The sequence below is a fragment of the Pseudophryne corroboree genome, chromosome 1 (genome assembly GCF_028390025.1).
Source record: "Pseudophryne corroboree isolate aPseCor3 chromosome 1, aPseCor3.hap2, whole genome shotgun sequence".
Taxonomy (NCBI): Eukaryota; Metazoa; Chordata; class Amphibia; order Anura; family Myobatrachidae; genus Pseudophryne; species Pseudophryne corroboree.
This window is the reverse complement of record NC_086444.1, coordinates 344039189-344064792: the sequence shown is the minus strand read 5'-3', so window position 1 is coordinate 344064792 and position 25604 is coordinate 344039189. Positions and strand designations below refer to the sequence as shown.

The window sequence follows — 25604 nt, the reverse complement described above, 5'->3', positions numbered from 1 at the left end:
TGTTGTTTTTTAAATGGCTGAGCGTGCTCATGTTCCCCCCACCGCTGCTCCCAGTCACGGCGGTCGGTGCCGGAGCTCTGTACCACACTACTCCCCAGCAGTTACAGCGGACACACACTCCCCCTTCCCTTCTCCAGCAGCCGTCCATGCACAGTGCCAAGATTCCTTCAATTATTCAACCGGGCGGCCACGTCACCATGGGTCTGCTTAGACGCTGGCGCTCGAATCCTCCTGCTGCCGGCTTCCTCTTCGGGCTCTGCCTGGGTCCGCGCTGTGGGACTCCCTTGTTGACAGTGACAGCCCGCAGCTCAAGCTAAGGTTGACTGGACATGGCGGCGGTGAGTGACTGCTGGAGAGCCCTGTGCCCTCCTGCCCCCCCATTCCCCATGTGTGTGGACCCTCCCTCTGTGTGCGTGACACCTTGTGCCCCCCTGTCCGTCCCCCCACTGCCTTTGTGTGTATGTCACCCAGTGCTCCCCTACCCCTGTTGTCCTGTGTGATGACCCTCCTGCCCATGTATGGTGGTCTGTACACCCCCTGCATGTGACACCCTGTCCCCCATGTTTCGGCTCATACCTTGTGCTATAATGTCAATTTTGGCTCATTCCGTGTACAATAATGTGAATTTCGTCTCATTCAGTGTGCTATAATGTGAATTTCGGCTCATTCAGTGTGCTACAAGGTGAATTTCGGCTCATTCAGTGTGCTACAATGTGAATGTCGGCTCATTCAGTGTGCTACAATGTGAATGTCGGCTCATTCAGTGTGCTACAATGTGAATGTCGGCTCATTCAGTGTGCTACAATGTGAATTTCGGCTCATTCAGTGTGCTACAATGTGAATTTCGGCTCATTCAGTGTGCTACAATGTGAATGTCGGCTCATTCAGTGTGCTACAAGGTGAATTTCGGCTCATTCAGTGTGCTACAATGTGAATTTCGGCTCATTCAGTGTGCTACAATGTGAATGTCGGCTCATTCAGTGTGCTACAAGGTGAATTTCGGCTCATTCAGTGTGCTACAATGTGAATGTCGGCTCATTCAGTGTGCTACAAGGTGAATTTCGGCTCATTCAGTGTGCTACAATGGGAATGTCGGCTCATTCAGTGTGCTACAATGTGAATGTCGGCTCATTCAGTGTGCTACAATGTGAATTTCGGCTCATTCAGTGTGCTACAAGGTGAATTTCGGCTCATTCAGTGTGCTACAATGTGAATTTCGGCTCATTCAGTGTGCTACAATGTGAATGTCGGCTCATTCAGTGTGCTACAAGGTGAATTTCGGTTCATTCAGTGTGCTACAGTGTGAATGTCGGCTCATTCAGTGTGCTACAAGGTGAATTTCGGCTCATTCAGTGTGCTACAATGGGAATGTCGGCTCATTCAGTGTGCTACAATGTGAATGTCGGCTCATTCAGTGTGCTACAATGTGAATTTCGGCTCATTCAGTGTGCTACAAGGTGAATTTCGGCTCATTCAGTGTGCTACAATGTGAATTTCGGCTCATTCAGTGTGCTACAATGTGAATGTCGGCTCATTCAGTGTGCTACAAGGTGAATTTCGGCTCATTCAGTGTGCTACAATGTGAATGTCGGCTCATTCAGTGTGCTACAAGGTGAATTTCGGCTCATTCAGTGTGCTACAATGTGAATGTCGGCTCATTCAGTGTGCTACAATGTGAATTTCGGCTCATTCAGTGTGCTACAAGGTGAATTTCGGCTCATTCAGTGTGCAACAATGTGAATGTCGGCTCATTCGGTGTGCTACAAGGTGGGGGGGGGGGGGGTGTAGCAGGCTGAAATTTTGCCTAGGATGTTGAGAAGCCTTGCACCGGCCCTGCGTGTGTATTGCATGCCGCTTTCTATTTGTGCTTTCCATTGTGGATCAGCACAATAGAAGTAGAGATGTGTACCAGAAATTTTTCGGGTTTTGTGTTTTGGTTTTGGATACGGTTCCACGGCCGTGTTTTAGATTCGGATGCGTTTTGGCAAAACCTCCCTGAAAATTTTTTGTCAGATTCGGGTGTGTTTTGGATTCGGGTGTTTTTTTTCAAAAAACCCTCAAAAACAGCTTAAATCATAGAATTTGGGGGTCATTTTGATCCTATAGTATTATTAACCTCAATAACCATAATTTCCACTCATTTCCAGTCTATTCTGAACACCTCACACCTCACAATATTATTTTTAGTCCTAAAATTTGCACCGAGGTAGCTGGATGACTAAGCTAAGCGACCCAAGTGGCCGACACAAACACCTGGCCCATCTAGGAGTGGCACTGCAGTGTCAGACAGGATGGCACTTTAAAAAATTGGCCCCAAACACCACATGACATGATGCAAAGAAAAATTAATAAAAAAAAGAGATGCAAGATGGAATTGTCCTTGGGCCCTCCCACCCACCCTTATGTTGTATAAACAGGACATGCACACTTTAACAAACCCATAATTTCAGCCACAGGGTCTGCCACATGACTGTGGCTGAAATGACTGGTTGGTTTGGGCCTCCACCAAAAAAAAGAAGCAATCAATCTCTCCTTGCACAAACTGGCTCTACAGAGGCAAGATGTCCACTTCATCATCATCCTCCGATTCCTCACCCCTTTCACTGTGTAAATCCTCCTCCTCACAGAGTATTAATTCGTCCCCACTGGAATCCACCATCACAGGTCCATGTGTACTTTCTGGAGGCAATTGCTGCTAAATGTCTACACGGAGGAATTTATTATAATTCATTTTGATGAACATCATCTTCTCCACATTTTGTGGAAGTAACCTCCTACGCCGATCGCTGACAAGGTGACTGCCTGCACTAAACGCTCTTTTGGAGTACACACTGGAGGGGGGGAAACTTAGGTAAAATAAAGCCAGTTTGTGCAAGGGCCTCCAAATTGCCTCTTTTTCCTGCCAGTATACGTGCCTACAGTGATTCTGTCACTCATATAATCCTCCACCATTCTTTCATTGTTGACAGAATCATATGCAATGACAGTAGACGACATGTCAGTAATCGTTGGCAGGTCCTTCAGTCCGGACCAGATGTCAGCACTTGCTCTTGACTGCCCTGCATCACTGCCAGCGGGTGGTTTTGGAAATTTTATCCTTTTCCTGGCAGCTCCAGTGGTGGTAGAAAATGAAGGAGGAGCTGTTGGCGGGTCACATTCCGCTTGACTTGACAATTGTCTCACCAGCAGGTCTTTGAACATCTGCAGACTTGTGTCTGCCAGAAAGAGAGATATAACATAGGCTTGAAACCTAGGATCGAGCACGGTGGTCAAAATGTAGTGCTCTGATTTCAACAGATTGACCACCCGTGAATCCTGGTTAAGCGAATGAAGAGCTCCATCCACAAGTCCCACATGCCTAGCGGAATTGCTCCATTTTAGCTCCTCCTTCAATCTCTCCAGCTGCTTCTGCAAAAGCCTGATGAGGGGAATGACCTGACTTAGGCTGGCAGTGTCTGAACTGACTTCACGTGTGGCAAGTTCAAAGGGTTGGAGAACCTTGCACAACATGGAAATCATTCTCCACTGTGCTTGAGTCAGGTGCATTCCCCCTCCTTTGCCTATATCGTAGGCAGATGTATAGGCTTGAATGGCCTTTTGCTGCTCCTCCATCCTCTGAAGCATATAGAGGGTTGAATTCCACCTCGTTACCACCTCTTGCTTCAGATGATGGCGGGACAGGTTCAGTAGTGTTTGCTGGTGCTCCAGTCTTCGGCATGTGGTGGCTGAATGCCAAAAGTGGCCCGCAATTCTTTTGGCCACCGACAGCATCTCTTGCACGCCCCTGTCGTTTTTTTTAAATATTCTGCACCACCAAATTCAATGTATGTGCAAAACATGGGACGTGCTGGAATTTGCCCACATGTAATGCACGCACAATATTGCTGGCATTGTCCGATGTCACAAATCCCCAGAAGACTCCAATTGGGGTAAGCCATTCTGCGATGATGTTCCTCAGTTTCCGTAAGAGGTTGTCAGCTGTGTGCCTCTTATGGAAAGCGGTGATGCAAAGCATAGCCTGCCTAGGAACGAGTTGGCATTTGCGAGATGCTGCTACTGGTGCCGCCGCTGCTGTTGTTGCTGCGGGAGGCAATACATCTACCCTTTGGGCTGTCACAGTCATATAGTCCTGAGTCTGCCCTGCTCCACTTGTCCACATGTCCGTGGTTAAGTGGACATTGGGTACAACTGCATTTTTTAGGACACTGGTGAGTCTTTTTCTGACGTCTGTGTACATTCTCGGTATCGCCTGCCTAGAGAAGTGGAACCTAGATGGTATTTGGTACCGGGTACACACTACCTCAAGAAATTCTCTAAGTCCCTGTGAACCTACGCCAGATACCGGACGCACGTTTAACACCAACACAGCTGCCAAGGCCTGAGTTGTCCGCTTTGCAACAGGATGACTGCTGTGATATTTCATCTTCCTCACAAAGGACTGTTGGACAGTCAATTGTTTACTGGAAGTAGTACAAGTGGTCTTCCGACTTCCCCTCTGGGATGATGATCGACTCCCAGCAGAAACAACAGCAGCGCCAGCAACAGTAGGGGTTACACTCAAGGATCCATTGGAGGAATCCCATGCAGGAGAGGATTCGTCAGACTTGCCAGTGACATGGCCTGCAAGACTATTGGATTTCCTGTCTAAGGAGGAAATTGACACTGAGGGAGTTGGTGGTGTGGTTTGCAGGAGCTTGGGTACAAGAGGAAGGGATTTAGTTGTCAGTGGACTGCTTCTGCTGTCACCCAAAGTTTTTGAACTTGTCAATGACTTCTGATGAATGCGCTCCAGGTGACGTATAAGGGAGGATGTTCCTAGGTGGTTAACGCCCTTACCCCTACTTATTACAGCTTGACAAAGGCAACATATGGCTTGACACCTGTTGTCCGCATTTCTGTTAAAATAATTCCACACCGAAGAGGTGATTTTTTTTTTGTAATTTGACCAGGCATGTCAATGGCCATATTCATCCCACGGACAACAGGTGTCTCCCCAGGTGCCTGACTTAAACAAACCACCTCACCATCAGAATCCTCCTTGTCAATTTCCTCCTCAGCGCCAGCAACACCCATATCCTCATCCTGGTGTACTTCAACAGTGACATCTTCAATTTGACTATCAGGAACTGGACTGTGGGTGCTCCTTCCAGCACTTCCAGGAGGCATGCAAATTGTGGAAGGAGCCACGTCTTCCCGTCCAGTGTTGGGAAGGTCAGGCATTGCAACCGACACAATTGGACTCTCCTTGGGGATTTGTGATTTAGAAGAATGCACAGTTCTTTGCTGTGCTTTTGCCATCTTAACTCTTTTCAGTTTTCTAGCGGGAGGATGAGTGCTTCCATCCTCATGTGAAGCTGAACCACTAGCCATGAACATAGGCCAGGGCCTCAGCCGTTCCTTGCCACTCCGTGTCGTAAATGGCATATTGGCAAGTTTACGCTTCTCCTCAGACGCTTTTAATTTAGATTTTTAGGTAATTTTACTGAACTTTAGTTTTTTGGATTTTACATGCTCTCTACTATGACATTGGGCATCGGCCTTGGCAGACGACGTTGATGGCATTGAATCGTCTCTGCCATGACTAGTGGCAGCAGCTTCAGCACTAGGTGGAAGTGGATCTTGATCTTTCCCTATTTCACCCTCCACATTTTTGTTCTCCATTTTTTAATGTGTGTAATTATATGCCAGTAATATTATTATATCAATAGCAATGGCCTACTGTACTGTACAACTATATACTGTTGGTCACCAAAATGCTGCACTGTACTACTATATATATTGCTCACAAAAATGCAGCACAGATATGGAATGGATACTTGCAGTGACACAGAGCTGCAAGATACAGCAATGGCCTACTGTACTGTACAACTATATACTGTTGGTCACCAAAATGCTGCACTGTACTACTATATATACTGCTCACAAAAATGCAGCACAGATATGGAATGGATTTTTGCAGTGACACGGAGCTGCAAGATACAGCAATGGCCTACTGTACTGTACAACTATATACTATATGGTCACCAAAATGCAGCACACTGAGCACAGATATGGAGCTTTCCAGACAGAGAACGTAGATATTTGCAGCACACTGAGCACAGATATTTGCAGCACACTGAGCACAGATATTTGAGGAAGATCCGAGGCTGCCTCGAAACCGTGTAAAATAGGTGAAGTTTGGGGGGGTTCGTATCTCGACGAACCGAACCCGCTCATCTCTAAATAGAAGACATATCTCCCACTTGCACTGCTGTCGGTCCTGGCTAAAACAGATGAACTAAGTAAAAAAATCATCATCTTCAACCACAATTTATTTGCCACCCTCCCTCTTTCAAGCAATTATTTCACTGTCCCATCATTTGTTTCCCTTTTATATGTAACTAGCTGTTTTACCCGTTCTTCGCACGGGAGTTTCTGATTTTCATGGGTTGGTAAATCTATAGAGATGTAAATTTGAGATGTCTTCATGTAAGTAAATATTAATCCATGGTTCTTGGCAATACCCGAGGAGAACGTGTAGCAGTTGCGGTAAAAAGTGACAGGACCATTTTTGTAGTTTATTACATTCTACACACTGGAGGTGCAATCCAAATGTTGATCCAATCTTGTCCGTTTGGGCGTTATCGTTCACGCAACCCAAGCCCTGCATCAGTTATGATGTCATTATGTCCACCCCTTTTCATCCCCGTAGGGGAGATTTATTAAAATTCTCATTATGTAGTGTTCCTATTTCCCAGCTGAAGAATACTTATGTTGTTACATTTCAGCTTCCTAACATATTGGGAAGTAAGAGAATTAGTGATGAGTCAGTGAGTGAGTGAGGGCTTCCGCATTTATATATATATATATAAATATATATATAGAGAGAGAGAGAGATAGATCGGCTGCATGGAAATCTTAACGCAGTACCACTATTTTCATTACGCCCATCTTGAAGTTTAAGTTCCCTACCCAACCCCTAAAAGATTTTGCGTGAAGATCCATAGCCTATATGTTAAAGGACAGATCAATTTTCAACATGCGATCAGCTTAGCGACCCCAAAAACTATGGATTTGACACTAATGTCAGTCATTTTGGACATTTTATTTTTCACCCCCTCCCAGGCTGATGGGGGCTGAACTTGAACAAAAACGGCATCAGGAGTGTCATTATTCATCATCTCAGCGACCCCGAAAACTATGGATTTTTACATGTCACCCCCTTCCCACTCCCACCCCTAGTGGTGCTAGGGATGTCTAACCCCCACAGTATATTTTTCCAGATTGTAAGTTATATGTGTACCAAGTTTGATGTAAATTGTTCCAGGCATTCCAGAGTTATGCCCGAAAACTGTGGACTTTTACATGCCACCCCATTCCCACCCCCAACCCTAGGGGTGCTAGGGGTGTCTTACACCAACAGTATTTTTTTCCAGATTGTAAGTTATATGTGTACCAAGTTTGGTGTAAATTGGTCCAGGCATTCCAGAGTTATGCCCGAAAACTCTGGATTTTTACATGTCACCCCCTTTCCACCCCCCCCCTGTAGGGGTGTCTTACCCCTACAGTATTTGTTTGCAGATTGTAAGTCATATGTGTACTAAGTTTGGTGTAAATTGCTCAAGACATTCCAGAGTTATGCTGGAACATATATACACACATATATACACACATACATACGCTTTAATATATATAGATTTAAATCTAGCAAATGTACACACATATCAGTAATCACCATGACAGCAGTCTAAATAGAATGACAACTGGAGTTAGCCAGCTTACATAGAATTGGATAGTTCCAGCCAGGGCCAGACTGCCCATCTGGCATTTCTGACATATGCCAGAAGGGCCGACGGGCTGGTTGGCCAGTCCAGTCCCATGGAGAGCCGGGACAGCCGAACACAGCACAGCCTCCAGCTCTCTGGTTTAGCAACCCCCACCAGTCTCCGTGTAAATGGGGGCATGCCGCAAGTCCACGCTCCCCAGACACGCGGCGTGCCCTTATCTGAAGCAAGTGTCTCTATGGAAATGGTGGCTTCCCACGATTTCACGCCCCCTGACTCGCAGAACGCCTCCATGTGTCGTGTCCGATCGCCCCCCCCCCCCTCCCCGTGATGAGCGCTCGTGCCTTCACAACTGTCCGGCCCAATTGGGAGACCCAGTCCGTCCCTGGTTCCAGCTAAGAATATGAACATAAAGTTTCTGTATACAGTATTATTAAAAGGTGTTTTCATTCAATTTTGCCGGAGCCCGCTGAATGAGAAAAGAGCTCCATGGCTCTGTTGCAGCTGGGAGTGCTCAGCAGCTCCTCTTTAATCATCTTCTTGTATCCTGGAAAATAAAAAGTCTACACTCGAGCATTCACAGAACAGAAAAGTGAATGAGCAAGCAGGAAAAAGTGTGACGCTAGCAGGAAAGTTAGGGAGCTCCAAACCCCAGTGCGAGACTTAGGGGGCAACCAATCAGCTGCTCTGTATAATTTTATAATATGCAAAAAGTTACTTCAATGCTGATTGGTTGCCATGGCAACTTCTCCACTGGCTCACTTCTCCACTCTTTTCACGGTTTAGTTCATCTCCCTCAAAGTCTATAATCAGAGAGGTGTTCACACAGTGTACAGTAGCCTATGCCAATTTTGTGAGTGGACTTGTGAGCACTATTCACAAATGTTGTTGTTATAACCTGAATGGTATAGAACAGAACAGTGTCGCTATGTAATAATAGAATAAAAATTATATACTAAAATTTTCTATTATTACCAGAATTTGCTATCATTACTGAATTAGCCCCAATGTCCAGTGAATGGTTGATAAAAGTACTTTGATCACTGAAATGAGAAACTACAGTATTACTCACTCAGATTCTACAGCACAAGACGCTTCTCTACGGAGTTTCCACAGAGCAAAAGGCTCAGCACCCAGGTATATACCTTTTATGTTCCCTCCATCTGGCTGTACATATGGATATTGCAGTGACGTGTGGTGAGGTCACTGGTTGGGGAGGCACTGGCAGCTAACAAGCCCCCCCCCCCCCCTCCCCGAAAAAAAAAAAAAGTGTGGTCCCCCAACACACCAGTAAAACCAGCACCAGGCAGAACCAGCCGGGGGGGAGTAATGCCATAGCAGGGGAGACACTCAGTGTGGGGTCCCCCTGCCATAACATTAATCTGCCCCCCAGCCAGTCAGCCCAGGGTTGGAATTCCTCGGAAAGCGAGAACCCCAAAAAATAAAAATGGGGTTCCCCCTCCCGAGCAATAACCAGCACTGGGCTGATAGCCCAGTGCTATGCCCCGCACCCCTGGTGGCGGTGGGTGCGGGGTTCATTGTGTGTTAATATTGTTCTTTACAGGTGGCCTACAGGTCCCAGCAAGCCTGCCCCAGCATGCTGGCACTTGGAGAACCACAAGTGCCAGCATGCCCGGACACAAAGGGCCTGCTGGCACCTGTAGTCCACCTGCAAAGAATAGTAATATTGTTCTTTACAGGTAGCCTACAGGTCCCAGCAAGCCTGCCCCAGCATGCTGGCACTTGGAGAACCACAAGTGCCAGCATGCCCGGACATAAAGTGCCCGCTGGCACCTGTAGTCCACCTGTAAAGAAAATATTAAAATAAAAACACCACACTGTCTTGAAAATAAGCTTTATTAAACTGGGTCTTCACCTGGGGGGGGCGGCGGCCTTCAAGCTCTTTTGCGTGGCCGCCGCCTTCCCAGGGCTTCCGGCGTCTTCACCTGGGGGGGCGCCACCTCCCCAGGGCTTCCAGCGTCTTCACCTGGTGGGCGGCGGCTGCTAAGCTCTTTTGCATAGCCGCCGCCCAGCCAGGACTTCCGGCGTTTTCATTCTTCAGGAGCTCTTCACTGCTCCTCCTCCGCCGTCGGACAGACTCTCCTCCGCCTCGCGCTGACTTATATAAGTCAGCCGGAGGGGGCGGGGCGATGACGCGACGAGCCATGATTGGCTCGCGGCGGCCATCTTGAATTTCAAAAATGACGCTGAGGCGCCATTTTTGAAACTGGAACCGCTCCGCTGCCAAACTCTGCAGGATAAAGGTAATTTCCGCCGCCGCAACCCGCACCGCCGACGCCCGCTCCACCGCCGCATCCCGCCGCCCGCACCATCGCCGCATCCAGCCGCTCGCACCTCCTCTGCCAGCGTCGCCCACACAGTGATTGACAGCGGATCCAGTGACGGATCCGCTGGCCAATCACTGTGGCCTCACTGACAGGGACGTGCTTTCATAGGTTGAAAGCACGTCCCTGTATGAAAGCGGCACCACTAATGGTGCCGCTTTCCCATATATTTTCAATGGGCTTTTACAGCCCATGGCTAGTCCCCGCCCGTGACCGCCCCCCGCTCCCCATACTTTCCCCAGTGACAACGGGAGGCACCACGATCGGTGCCTCCCAAACACATATAAAAAACAGCAACACTAAGAATAATATTAAGAAGATACATATGGCACAGAATATGTGTCATATGCATCTTCTTTGTATTATCTTAATCATTATGACAGGGGAGGCACTGCCTCCCCTGCCTCCCCTGACTGCACGTCCCTGGGATATTGCAAACTTAATATGCCAGTTCCCAGTAAAAATCTAATACACGTTGTAAATGTAAAATATACAAATGCGTAATTACATACATATCGACAAATACTCTGCATCAGAAAGGTCATATTCATACGCACTATTCACTGACATTTCTATAATGGGTGAAGTGTGTGCGGTGCACACGGGCCCTGAGTCCAGAGGGGGCCCACACCGCACATGCCGCACCCATTTTCTAAATATTCACCCCTCTGGAGTCCCACGTCGACGTCCGCAGTGGTGTTAAAACTCCATGAAAATAGCGCAGCAGCCATTTTCACAGAATTCTGCGCATGCGCAGTATAAAAATCATGTAATTTTCCCAGAGATCTGCGCATGCGTAGTAGAGTCTGAGCGCTCTAGTGCTTAGACTCTCAGCGCTGCCGGCAGAGAGGAGGGGGCCCAAATGGAGGAGGCTGCACCCGGACCTCCTCCTCTCTTAAAGTGCCCCTGCCACTATTCAATAAAAATAAATAGGAAATATAGAAATAAGTAAAAGTCCTTATTGACCATGATGAACTAATTTATTTGTGTTGCAATTATCAATAGCCGGCTACTCCATTTAAAGAGTACAAGTGGAGGTATTGCCAATATCAATAACATTGCAGGTTATAGATTAGGTACATCTAAGTGAAAACACTGAAAAAGCAAATTATCAAACTGAAATTACAAATATAATGGGCAATCTTTAAGGAAAATAACATACAATTACTTCAGGTATATTATTTTTAGTTGTGACTTGTGCTTTCACTGTAATAAGGTATGACAACAGGAAACCAATTTTAATTTGCCACTTGCTCTGTATCTATTAATCTGACCTCTGCACTGTGTGTTTGCACAGATCTGAAAAGTAACACAACCCAAGCTACTACTAATTTGTTCATCACTTTGGTTCAACCAACACTGTAAACATATATTTCCACTGTGATGATATTTCTACAACTGTTATCCCATGTTGAGCAGAATCACTCAGATACTACTGGTTATCTGTAAAATCAATACATTGTTCTGATTCACCAGAAGAGTTTTTTTCCAAAGAGACATCAAGTACAAACATCTCAACAAAACAAAAAAATATTCTTGCAAGAGAAATAGGAAAGAAATATAGCTATGAACATGTTTTGTCAGCCTGGACCTGAACATAATCACCACCTAGAAATACACCAACCACATAATGATGCACTTGGTGCTGACAGATATTGTGTTCAGGGGCAAATAACAATTGATTATCTCTTTCTGGTTTCGAAAAGTGTCTATTAAAAATATATATCTAAGCTGAAATGCATCTTCCTAGGTACAATATAGTCTTTGCCTATCTTCATTTGGAGAGTCTTACTGACAGCCTCAAACTCCCACTCATTACGGTCTGTGCTGCTTTATGGATGTAATTTGTTAAAATTCACAAACATTGAAAAAAAGCAGGAGGGCAACCAGCTCTTGGTGTTTATGTAGATGTGACTTACTTACTTTTCCTTTAGTATATTTACTAATATAAATATACACTGTATGATACACATAAAGCTTGGAGATTGCAAGTTGATGGTGTTTCAATTTGTGTTACAGAAACAAGCCATTGGCTATATTAACTGCTCCTTTTCATGAGTGACTTCATGACTTTGTGGGAGACGATGGCATCTGCAGGAGTTTTGGTTATTCTCATGGGAACAGGTGGTGCACTGGGCACTGATGTACCGTATTCAGTGTCCATATAGGAAAAATATATTAAGCTGCATGATACTATATGAATGTTAAGATACAGAGTCAGAAGGCCTCTCATAGACCACCTACCCTTTTTGAATCTCTTTGCGAATCCTAGGGTCGCCCTCAGCACTTTCTCTCTTTAGGCTACAAAATCCTCATAGAAGATACTTTTCCACGCTGCCACACTTTGCAGCTTATTGAGAGAAAGATCTTGTTATACAATTAGAACTTATAACCACTAGGACAAGATCTTCCAGACCACTATGTCATGCTCGGTTGGCTATTCAGTTGTGGAGACTCAGTTTAAAATCCCTGCCCGCTGATATAGATGCCCCTCAGTGCTTGCCAAAATGTTCCCAGTGTATCCTGCCACTTGTTGGCATTAGGCTTCAGTGGTAATCTCCCCACTCCATATCTGGTGGGATTGTGTTGTGCTCTGTCCCTTTTGGAACTTAGTGATATATTTGTCTAAGGAGATATTTGGCCCGGACATTAGTTTGGAACCTGTATTTTGACTCCTCAATAAGATAACTGGCTCTGTGTCATCTTATAAAAAGTCACTTCTGAAACATTTAAATAGTACAGCCACAGCTGTAATTCCAGTTCATTGCTTTACTAGTCAGGAGTTCTATATGATCATGGACGACCTTATGATATCAGGATCTACTAAATTTAGAGTGTTTAGTGCAATTTGGAACCTATGGCTCTTGTTCAAAGATTCTCCTTTCTACCTCAATAATGTTTAGGGTGGATGCCAATTCACTTGGTGGTGTTATTACCTCCTCAAACTTCTTCTCGGGTGGTCCCCCTCTCCCCCTTTTTGTCCTCTGTATCTCCACTCTGTTCTAAGTCTCCCTCATTTTGGTGCTTTTTTTTTTTGCGCTTTTTTCTTGATGCTAATATCACTAATTGCCCTGATAAATTGGTCTCTATGGAGTGATTTGTTTTGTCTCTTCATTGTGATCAATTTATTAATGTATACTATACTGTTATTGATGGCACATTGTTTTATAGGAGTGGTTTCCACTGATGATTACGGTGATCTCAATGAAAACCTTTTTTTGCCCCCCCAAAAAAGAGGCATTTAAAAGGGGTATTCTCAGTTCAGCAAGTCTCTATACTGTCATTTTAGCCATGGAAAAAGGGTCGAGCTATACATGATCTCTAAGGTTCAGAAGATTGGTTATTAATTGTATTGATTTTTGTAAAAGCTGGTGAGTTTGCAGTTTATTCTAATTATTAAACTGTACTTCATTGACAGGGACAATATTCAAGTACAGTATATCAACAGGAGATGAGCAACCACAATAATATAACAAAGAAATGTTGCTCATTGTCGTATCAGGAGTATAGCAGATCATTGTCAGACAGTCCAGATTCAATATACAGCAAGGTAATTAAGGGTAGAACAGGATGAGCCAAAACAGAGTCCGATATTCAACTACAAAGATCCACAGTATAGGGTACAAAGAAACAGGCAGAAACTAGAGCAGGCACAATCTAGAAAAACTGGTACACTAGAAGAATTAACTTAAACATAGCGGTGCCAGTACACCAGATATTCATTAATGACAACAGTTAGGTGACAAGCCAGTCAGGAAAAGATTAACTTTCCAAAGTAGTACTACTGTATACAAGAGCTTAGCACAATCACCTAACACTGGGGGTAATTCTGAGTTGATCGCTGCAGGAACTTTGTTAGCACTTGGGCAAAACCGTGTGCACTGCAGGGGAGGCAGATATAACATGTGCAGAGAGAGTTAGATTTGGGTGTGGTGTGTTTAATCTGCAATCTAAATTGCAGTGTAAAAATAAAGCAGCCAGTATTTACCCTGCACAGAAACAAAATAACCCACCAAAATCTAACTCTCTCTGCACATGTTATATCTGCCCACCTGCAGTGCACATGGTTTTGCCCAACTGCTAACAAAATTCCTGCTGCGATCAACTCAGAATTACCCCCACTGACCCCAAGATGAGATCTCATTTTAAACCACTAGAGGGCAGAGCTCTGGGCCGAGAAAGACTGACTGGCAGCACACACAGTTTGACTTTCATCTAGCTATCAATGTATTTGACTATGGGCCATATTGCCAGGACAGAGATATTGACACAAGGCTTATGTGGCATGGGATTCTAAAATGCATGGGGACAACACTATTTAAAACACTGATTGTGACTAAAATAAGTTGCTAAGCAGCCCAATGTCATAGGCCATGCTTAATGAGAACAATTTCACTTGTGAAAGTCATATGCTGTGGATCTTCCAAACTGCAGTGATCTTTAGCAAGGGATGGCCAGATTGACAATGCCCAACCATAATGTTGGTTAAACAGTGGCGTAACTACCATAGATCCAGGGGATGTGGTGCTATGGGACATGGGATGCCTGCAGGGCCTGCTGCTCCACTGCACCCAGTCATGCAGCTAGGCCAATCATGTTGTCCCCTCAGTGGCTGCCGCCCCTTCACTGACCCAGTCTGTCACCCCTCTGCCAGCTGGCTACCGCATTTGGTACTCAGTTCTGATTGGGTAGTGTTAGTAAATAGCTTTTGAGCATGTGCAGAAGATCATTGAGGCAACAGAAAAATAGATGACGGGGAAGCGACTGTGCATGTCGAACCACAACTGCTACTTTCATGGGTCTTTGCAGAGTAAAAACCTCATGACTCTGCCTCCAGCAGCCGCAAAGTGGGAAGTTCTGCAACTGTGAGTTCACCACAGGAGCTTGGAAAAGCAGGGGCAGCTGCATCTTCACCCACTGTGTGCAAAATGACAGAGGCTGCTTCGATTCATCCCCCTGTGCCCTGCTGCTCATCCAGACACACCTACACTGGCATCCCATCATGAATATTAAGTGGCCATAGCCCATGTATGCCAACCATATGGGGGGAGGGGGGAGTTACCTGCACCCTCCATTCCCTTGTACCATTCTGTCCTGTATCCTGTTGCCACTCTGCTGTTTACCCTGCCTCCTCTACTGCCACTCTACCCTGTACCCTGCTCCCACTCTGCCCTGTACCCTGCTCCCTCTGTTACCACTCTGCCCTGTACCCTGCTGCCACTTTGCCCTGTACCCTGCTGCAACCTACTGCCACTCTGTCTGGTACCCTGCTTCCGCTCTGCCCTGTACCCTGCTTCACCTACTGCAACTCTGCCTTGTACCCTGCTCCCCCTTTTACCACTCTGCCCTGTACCCTGTTGCCACTCTTATTTGTACCCTGCTCCTACTGCTGCCACTCTGCCCTGTACCCAGCTCCCTCTGTTGTCACTTTACCCAATAATACCCTGTTCCTCCTGCTGCCACTCTACCCTGTACCCTGCTCACTCTGCCCTGTATCCTGCTGCCTCTCTGCCCTGTACCCTGCTTCCCCTGCTGCTCCATTAGAGTTGAATTGTGACCAGTGTTGAATGACTATTTAGACCAGTAGCTTTCTATTCGCACATGTCAGTAGCTTTCTATTGGTAAATGTAGTAACACCTGTTTTACCTAAATTGTGGAAGCAGCTGGGGGGGATGGGGCAGAATCAGTAATGGCATGCCCCCCATGCTTTGCGCAAACCTTTGATCTGTCTGGGAATACTGCAGTTGAGGTGGGAACAGATGTATAGGGAAACTTTGAAGGTGAAAGAAAATAATTAGTGTAAAAAATGTAAATGAAAGGTGAAAGTGTAGAGGAAAAAAAAAAATAGAATTGCCATATAAAAAGGAGGACAGAAGAGATTGTCTAGCCAAAGCTCATTCTCAGGATGAGTTGTGACTGTGAAGCAAGATGAATAATAAGGAACATAATGAAGCAATAAGATTGAGCACGCTTTTCATTTGCAAAGGATTATGGCACATCTGGGCTGGGGTTAAGGAAGGAGGCTGGATGCCAGTACATGATAAACTGCCAACAGTCTAGAGACATTACATTTTCCTATATACTTGTAGAAATAGTGAATGGGCTTTGATTTAAAATGAGATGTTTGTCTAGATAAGTTACTGGGATCCAACTGTATTGAGAGTGTAGTATTCTAGTATTCTACTAATCGGCAACACATTTGTTGGCCCTGGAGATAATAAAATCACCTAACATAATTTTATGACTACCAGAATATTTCATGGTTTAAAAAAAATATGTGACTCGATATAGCCAAATCACTTATACCCATAGGAATTACCAACTTGGGCCTGCCATACATCATGTATGAACATATCTAGATATTTTGTATTATCACCTTCAGGGCATGTCTACATTATTTCCTGGTATAGCACCTGTTGATTGAATTAAGTGGAAATGTTATTTATTGATTTTTTTTAATATATATTTCATATATATATATATATATATATCGCAAAAGTTCCACAACGTGGTGGGTGCACTCTTGCTGGTATATACTAAATCAACATACTGTATTCAATTAGCCATTACTTCTTCTTAATCACCAGATGCTTTTATTGTCGACGTTTCGGTCTGTTCACAGACCTTTTTCAAGACAGGTGATACACCAGGTTTAGCATTCCAGTATGTTCAAAATTACATACAAAAATTCATATTCATTAGTTTATTAGTTTTATAACACACGCGGGTTGAAAAAGAGCATCATGGGGACCTCCGTATTACCAATAGAATGAGTCAAACATTAATTGTGTGCAGTTACAGTCAAGATACAGTAGGCGCTGTTGTAAATAAAATAGGAGTAATGAAACAATTGAAAATAAGTGTGAAATGATTGGTCCTAATGATGAAGAATATATGATTAATAGTTTGAATGTTGTGCCTTGCCTATAGCATGTGTCAGTCACTAATTAATATCTATATATAGATTTCACATTGTGGGTACCTACAGTAGTATGTAGGTTGTCTCTTGTAATCAGAGCTATGGGTTTTCTTTTACATGTTTTTTTAATATCTCCAGCAGTGTTACATGTTTGTTTTATAACTAATGATACTTTAATTACCATATATTATATAATCATCAAGTTAGCACAAAAATCTGTAATATAATTTTGTCATTTTGAACTGTTTCTAATAATACAAGCTCTTTATAGCCTACTAGACAACTAACAGGACATAGAATCAGACCTAACCCTTCCATTGCTATATTTTACAAAGGAATTTTTATGCTGAAATGTCACACAGCAGCATAGGGCATTTTTTTAAGTACTGGTAAAGTATTCTTAATACTTTACAGTTTGTTAGAAAATCATGACATGTATACTGTAGCAAAGACCAGAGGTGAATTTCTTAGCTCTGCATAACTCCCCAGAAAATTACCCCTGGCGAAGAACCAGTCTTATTAGACCAGTGGTTCTCAGACTCGGTCCTCAGGACCCCACACAGTGCATGTTTTTCAGGTATCCCAGCAAGTGCACAGGTGTATTAATTACTCACAGACACATTTTAAAAGGTCCACAGGTGGAGCTAATTATTTCACTTGTGATTCTGTGAGGAGACCTGCAAAACATGCACTGTGTGGGGTCCTGAGGACCGAGTTTAAGAACCTGTGTATTAGAGTAATCTCTCTTTATCTTTAGTTTTCCCGCAGTCTCTTAGTAAATCAGATATCTGCTAGAAAGTGGAGATTTCTTTAGTGGAAACAGTTTAGTCTACAGCTGCAATTGTTATGCAGTTATGTAGACTCAGGTGTGAGTACAGAATGTATAGATGGAGCCTGCAGGTATTAACTATTAGCACTGTTTTTCCTGGATACACAAACTCCGATCTGCGCCTTCTGTGACTACAGTGGGAGAGTACTTAGGGGGTCATTCTGACCCGTTCACACTGAGCACAGAAAGCGGAGTAGTTTTACTTACTGGTAAGAAGATAGCAGGACTTTGCTATTATTTGTATATAGGGGGTCATTCCGACCTGTTTGCTCGGTTCGTTTTCACGCAGCAGAGTGAATGGGTTCCTGCTGCCCAAGAGCCGGTGCCTGCGCATGCGGCATGGCCGATGGGCATGGCAGGACAGCGATCGCCTCTGCCTGATTGACAGGCATAGGCAATCGATGGGCGGGAGGGGGCAAAACGGCGGCGTTTGTCCGCCGTTTCATAGGCGCGGTCCGGCCAACGCAGGCGTGGCCGGACGGAATGGGGGGCGGGCGGCAGCAGCTGCGTTACATCATACGCAGCCGCTGCAGGACAGGGAGCGAAGAGTAGCTCCCGGCCAGCTCGCTAAAGCTGCGCTGGCCGGGAGCTACTCCTGAAGTGCAAAGGCATCGCCGCTGTGCGATGCCTTTGCACTTCTGCGAAGGGGGGGCCGGACTGACATGCGGGGCGGACTATCCCCGTGCTGGGCGTCCCGCCGCATGTCAGGAAAGTTGATCGCAGCTGTGCAAAATTTTGCACAGCTACGATCAACTCGGAATGACCTCCATAGTTTCTACTGAATTGAGACACTAAAAATACACTTACAGAGATAAAACAGTATACCTCCATAGTGACTCCAAGGTGCCTGAAGAAATAATGGCAATACATGAGACCATATGGCCTTATCTGATTCTATCTTATTATAACTTATTCCACTGCAGTTTGGCTAACTGTCTACATACAGTGTTTGGTACAGTGGATGTACCCAGTGTTGAACTGGGGCATGAAGGGACCACCAGTGGAATGCAGCAATAAGGGCCCATGTGTAGAGGTGTAGCCAGTCTCCAGAGGGGGGGTGTCCAACCACTACAGAGGTTTGACTCACTGTTAGGGAGTTCATGGTCTGACTCCCATCATAAATATATTTAGTAAACACTGCTAGTGTATGCATGATAATAATGTACCAGATTAATAACAGCAATGCACTGTAGAAAATACACCATAGTCTTGTGCAGTATAATGTAACATAGTATGTATAACGTCTAATTCAAGTGAACAGTCTGGAGCCTAATCCCTAGAGGAGGTGGGCCCCCAGACAGTGGGACCCACCGGGGGTTTCCCCTGTGGGCCAGTCCAACCCTGGATGTACTCTTCAGAAAAGTTTTTTTTTTATACTGGAGTGGTTTTCACTTTGCAAATTGTACGTTGTTTTTTTTTGTCATCTTTTATTACAATAAAAGTTTTAAATAAAGATTTGCGCCGACCCCCATGTTTTGCTTTTGGCGTTGGATCTGTATCTCCCTTTGTGTTTTTGGATCTAGATTTGGTTTTGCCAAAACCGCCCTTGTGTGTTTTGGTTTTGTATCTGTATCATGAAAACAGCTAAAATCAAATAATTTTGGCCCATTTTTGTTCCTACAGTATTATTGACCTCAATAACATTAATTACCAGTCATGTTCAGTCAATTTTGGCCACCTCACAGCTCATAATATTGTTTTCACCAATATTGGCCAAAGGCTGCAGCGAGCTGGCTGGTTACTAACCGACAGAGCAGTAGCACAAACACATGGCAACTTATAGCACATCTATGAAACAATGCCACACAGCAGTGACAGAAAAGAAAAGTTGTGCAAGATGGAATTGTTCTCCTCACCCTGGGACACCCGTCCTCCCCCCCACCCTATGATGGATATTAAAAAGGACATGCAAAGTTTAACAAACCAAGCACTTCAGTGAAAGGGACTGACACTTTTGTGGCTGGAGTGCTTGCTTTGTCTCGGCCTCCACAAAACAATTTTCTGGAAGGACTACCTCCGATCACTAATAAGGAGGTTGATAAATAGGGTGTTAATTACATTATAATCTTGTACAATAAATTTCATGAACTCTACGCAAATTATGTAACATGGAGGAGTTGCCTAGATGGTTAACATCACTACCTCTACTAACTTTGAGCAGATGCTTTCACAAATATTTTCAGGATTTGGGTAAAAATAATCCCTTACCCAAGAGGTGGCTTTTTTGGTCTTATGCCCAGGCTTTACACTGGCTTTCTTTTTATCACGGGCAACATCCTTAGTGTCAGATAGAAGTACACACATATCCCCCTCATCCTGTTCCACTTCCACACATGAATCCTCAATTTCTATTATTCCCTTGTAATCACCATCTTTAATTGTACTGCTCCCCACATGTGCAGGTGGTACAGAAATGGTGGAATGAGATCAAACAGACTTTTCTATGAGGACAATGTGAGAAATGTCAGACTCATACATAGCTGAAATGGATACCCCTAAACATTTTTCAGGAATGTGTGACGGTTCTGAATGCACAGTTTGTTATACTGCCTTAGTGGTTTTTATTTTTTCATACCTCTTCTCAACTCTGGGTGAAAAGTTCTTGTATCATCATGAGAGTTTTTCTTTGATTTTACATGCCCTGACTTAAGCCCTCTATGCCCTTTGGCTTCAGCCTTAGTAGATGATATTGACGGACTTGTATCGTCATGACTGGTGGCAGCATGTGATACCCTAAGGTATTAAATTCATTGGTACATTGTATAACATGTATATGATTTGTGAACCCTCACAGAGGGAAAACTTATTTCAGATGGGGATGCTCTCATGGAGAGAAGGTGTCAGTATATGTGTCTTCCCCTCATATAGGAGAGTGGGAATACCCCAAACAAATGGGACTGTAGGTAAAACAGGCAGGAGGGATAAACCCATATACTCAAGAAGGGGGATTCATATGGGAGTTGGTCAGGAGAGAGTCTGACTCGTGCAGGAGACAGTTGGTGAGGCTAATCCGGGCACCCAATGAAAAAAAAAGGATAAATAAGAGGCTCAAGAGGTTGTCAGTTGGTTGTCGTTGGAGAAGGAGGAGAGCGGGAGGCACGCTGCACCCGTGTACCCTGTGAACGGACATAAATTCCCCACGTACAGCCCTACCTATCGGTCTGCTGACGACTCCGGGGTCCGGTGTCTGAACGGGGCTCTGTTCAGGAGGTGATCCGTAAGTGACTGCGGCAGGCGGGGTTGAGATATCCGTCTCTCCCTCAACTCTAAATAGAGGCGGCCCGACGGGTGTGACGCAGCGACTTAAAGCCCGTCCCGCGTTTGAAAGGAGGCGCTAGAGGCACAGATAGACGGAGGACACCCGCAGTGAGTACATCCGACAGCAGGAGCCTTTCTGTTAAAACTTACACTGTGACCTGCTAAAGAAGGAGGGCCGGGAGAGGCTAGTTAGTAAAAGACTTTGCCGCAGATACGCCTTCTGGGCGGCTGCATCCATCAGTCTGCCAACCCGATCACAGTAAGAGGGAGGCAGGAACATTCAGGGCGCAGCAGAGGGACAGAGAGGGGCGGATTCAGTCAATCCATATAAAGAAGGAGGTGGGCCAGCATAATTTGGATAGAAAGTATCCTCTAATGCAGGGGATATATCACAGCATCTCCAGCCTACACATAACCTGTCCTCCAGCAGCAAGTCAGATATTTACTGGATAAAAGCAGCAGACAGGATAGAAAGAGACAGAGTCGTCTTTAATATATTTGAAATAAAGTGGATGTAGTTAAAGAAAGAGGGCTTCTCGATTAAAGAAAGAGATAGACTCACCTCTAGCATAAACTCTATATAACGGGCGCAGATACGGTACCAGTTTGTTCTCTTGTGTGCAAGCTTACCAGCCTCCTATATAGCTGCAAGAAAAACAAACAGATAGAAATTGTTAGCATCAACCCTCTGTCACCCTGATAAAGAAGATTGAGTACAATACAGACCAGCATTTATATAGGGGATACAAAAGTTAGATACCCCTGCACTGAGACAAAATATACTTCAACTTCTAGATATTACCACATTTTTGAACGCTTTCGAATTGCATCGTATAAGGGGTTATCGAACTGGAGGATAAGGCTTTGTTAACACTGGAATTGTATCAAATACCTATTTAGGATTTATCTTACTCAATACCAGAAAATTTGGATGTTATTCCATAACAGAAACTTCATGTGCACCAACGACATGGCCATTAGACATTGCGCAGCGTAGACATTTGTAAACAAGGTAACCACATTCGAGGTAGGGACTAAAAGGAAATAAGAGTATTCCTTCCCGGGGTCTGTATTATTAGTGAATATTTTATTGTTTTCAGTATTTACCTGTAATTATATTCAATTGAGTAGGTTGAATTTAGTGAAAGTGCTGCATATCGTTTAAGAAAACATTTGAATCCCGCAGGTCAAAGAATGAACTTTGTGGATTCTCAGTAGTGGATAAAATAAAATGCATAGAATGTTTATATAGCTACTTGTATAAATATATTGTTACCATTTAGAGTTATATAACTGGGGAAGGGTTAAAATCCCGAAGGGCTTCTTAGAAACCCAGGGAAGATTGTGAATAAAGTGAATTATTTATTGGAAATAAAAAGAAACTTAATCTTGTCTGGAGTACTTTGAGAATACTTACCCACTATTGAAGAAGCGGACAACTGTAAAGAAAACAAGGTACGACTACCAACTCCATTTATTAAGGAATAGCATATCGGAGATTACATTTGTGGCATCACGAACAGGATCGGAGCGGCAAAATGACGGAACCCCAGAATCCTGCATCGTCTTCGGGCCGAAGACGACTACCAGCGTCACCGGGACCGAGGTCTTTAACACCGATGAATGAGACGGCGAGTGAGGAAAGGGTAGCGACAACACAGGCAGCTGCCATCACTATGCCGTATTACTTTGGTGCGTCGTGGCTTCCAATTTACTCGGGGGATACTCGGTCCAAGGGTACCAGTACTTTTAAAGACTTTGAAGACAAAATGCACTCAATGTTTAAACTTTACCCAATTAAGGAAGAACAGAGGGTGCAGATAGTATTGGGGCAATTACAAGGCTCGGCCCTACGAGAAGCCAAAGCGTGGGAGGACGAAGAGAGGAAAACAGCGGAGGGAATCTTTAAAAAACTGGAACGTATCTTCAACTCCAGAACCATTGCTGATCTTAAGAGTAGACTATACGCGAGGAAACAGCAACCACAGGAGTCACTGAGGGATTTTGCGCTAGGCTTACAAGAGGCCATGCGGGCCATCCAGTCGCATGGGACACAAGAAGTAGAGCGAGTTGACGAGACCCTTATCAATTTATTCATCGAGGGGGCTCAGGGTGATTCAATCAAAGCTCAACTCCGAATGTGGAGGCGACAGAACCCTGTGTGTACATTCCCAGAATTTAAAGAAGCTGTTCTGGATATTCTGGGATTGAACCAGAACCCGGATATAGATTATAACACGTCTGCAGAGTCAGAGGAGAGTGGAGAGTTGGAGGAAGTTAGCGCGTATATGACTCCCGACTTGGCGTTTAAAAAAAAATTTGTCACTCAGCAAGTACAAGTAGGCCAGGATCCAATCGGGGCTCTGACCAATGCAGTGGCCGAAATTATGAAAGGAATAAAAGAAATTCGCCTGGAACAGGCTGGGACTCATCGGCGGGGCTGGCGCCAGGAACCTGGGGTAAGGAATAGGGCTCGATGGGATGGGCCACGTGAAACAGGTCGACGACCAACTGATCAATTTGACCAGAATGGGAGACCCATATGTAGAGGATGTCAGCAAGCAGGACATATTGAAAGGAACTGCCCCCAGAGTGATTTAAATGGAGGAACCCCGAGGCGAGGGACCGACCCTCGGGAGGAAACACCTCAGTAGGTCCCGTGTCACAGGAATTGTGGCCCCGGTATGTCGGAGAATGCCCTCGGTTGAAGATTAAAGTTAATAATGTGGAAATAATGGCCCTATTAGATACGGGCTCACAGGTCACCACTATTCAACTACCGGAGTTTTCTCGACATTGGGACGTGGCAGAAATAGTAACACCACCCACCACCTGGTTACAACTGCTGGCGAGTAATGGTCAGCCGATCGTCTACCGGGGCTATTGGGAGGCGGAACTGAGGATTGGCCAGGCAGAGCTCCCGAGACAGGGGTGTTTAATAACAACCAATTGGAATGAATACTTACCCCCAGTGATTTTGGGCATGAACGTCTTAAAGAATTGCCCAGATGAACTGGTAGAGGCTTTGAAGATGGAAATGCAAACGGCAGCTCCAGGGGAACGGAAGGTGTTACAGCAGACGGTGCGGTTAATAGAGGGACATAAGAAATTCGCCAACGCCTTCGGAGAAGTTGGGAAGGTCAGGATCGCAGATAAATGCCCGATACTCCTTCTGCCAAACTCAGAACAAATAATTTGGTGTAAAGCCAGAATTGGCCCAGGGGGCAAGGACTATGAGGCCATGATAGAGTCGTGTGACTTGGATGGACAACAACCATTCGCTATAGCCAGGACCTTGGCAAAAGTAGAGCGAGGGAGAGTACCGGTCCGCATCCTCAACCCACATAATTATCCAATTCGACTTGTCAAACACTGTCCAGTAGCCCGTATGTTAAGGGTAGACTTTCAAGATATATTAGAGAAGGATGTGACAACGGCAACTCAAACCACCATGGTGGAGCAGTTCCCCGCAGTCGAAAACAAGTTGCCATGGTGGCACGAGATTCAAGTTGGGGATATAAACACTTCAGAAGAACAACGGAAAGGAGTACTCGAAGTGGTGCAACGTAATGCTGGGGCTTTCAGCCAATTTCCCGCCGACTTTGGACTAGCGGAGAATGTCCGACATCACATTCCCACTGGAACGAATCCTCCTATTAAGGAAAGACATCGACCCCTACCCCCTGCTATGTATCAACCCGTTCGAAATATGCTGGCAGAAATGGAAGAGACAGGAGTGATACAGGAGAGTCATAGCCCTTGGGCAGCTCCAATCGTCATTGTAAAAAAAAAAGATGGCAGTCTCCGCTTTTGCGTTGACTATCGCAAATTGAATGCAATCACACATCGGGATGCCTACCCATTGCCCAGAATCGAGGAATCGCTAACAGCCCTCAAGACGGCAACCTATTTCTCCACGCTGGATCTTACGAGTGGATATTGGCAAATTTCGATGGCTCCCGAAGACCGAGAAAAGACTGCCTTCACCACCCCGATGGGGCTGTTTGAGTTCAATCGGATGCCCTTTGGACTCTGTAATGCCCCTGCTACATTCCAGAGGGTGATGGAACACTGTCTTGGGCATCGTAATTTTGAAATGGTCCTGCTATACTTGGACGATGTGATCATATTTTCAAAAACGTACGAGGAACACCTTCGACACCTGGAGGAAGTGTTTTCCCAGTTGACCAAATCCGGGCTCAAGCTCAAACCATCGAAATGTCATTTATTGAAGCCAGCAGTACAGTATCTCGGACATGTAGTCAGCGCGGAAGGCGTAAAGCCCGATCCGGAGAAGATTAGAGCAGTACGTGACTGGCAGGTGCCCACGACAGTGAAAGAAGTTCGTAGTTTCTTAGGCTTTGTAGGATATTACAGGCGGTTCATAGAACACTTTGCTAAAACAGCTGCCCCACTCCATGAACTCCTACGGGGAAGATCAGGACAGGAGAAAAGAAGCTCGACTTGGGTTGTCTGGTTAGAAGAACACC

At 45.1% G+C, this 25604-nt stretch overlaps 1 protein-coding gene across 2 annotated transcripts in view; it reads left to right on the top strand.

The window, feature by feature from the left end:
- Positions 1-25604, top strand: part of GALNT9 (polypeptide N-acetylgalactosaminyltransferase 9) — a 384878-nt gene that overhangs the window by 38222 nt on the left and 321052 nt on the right. The gene's annotated exons all lie outside the window — the stretch shown is intronic.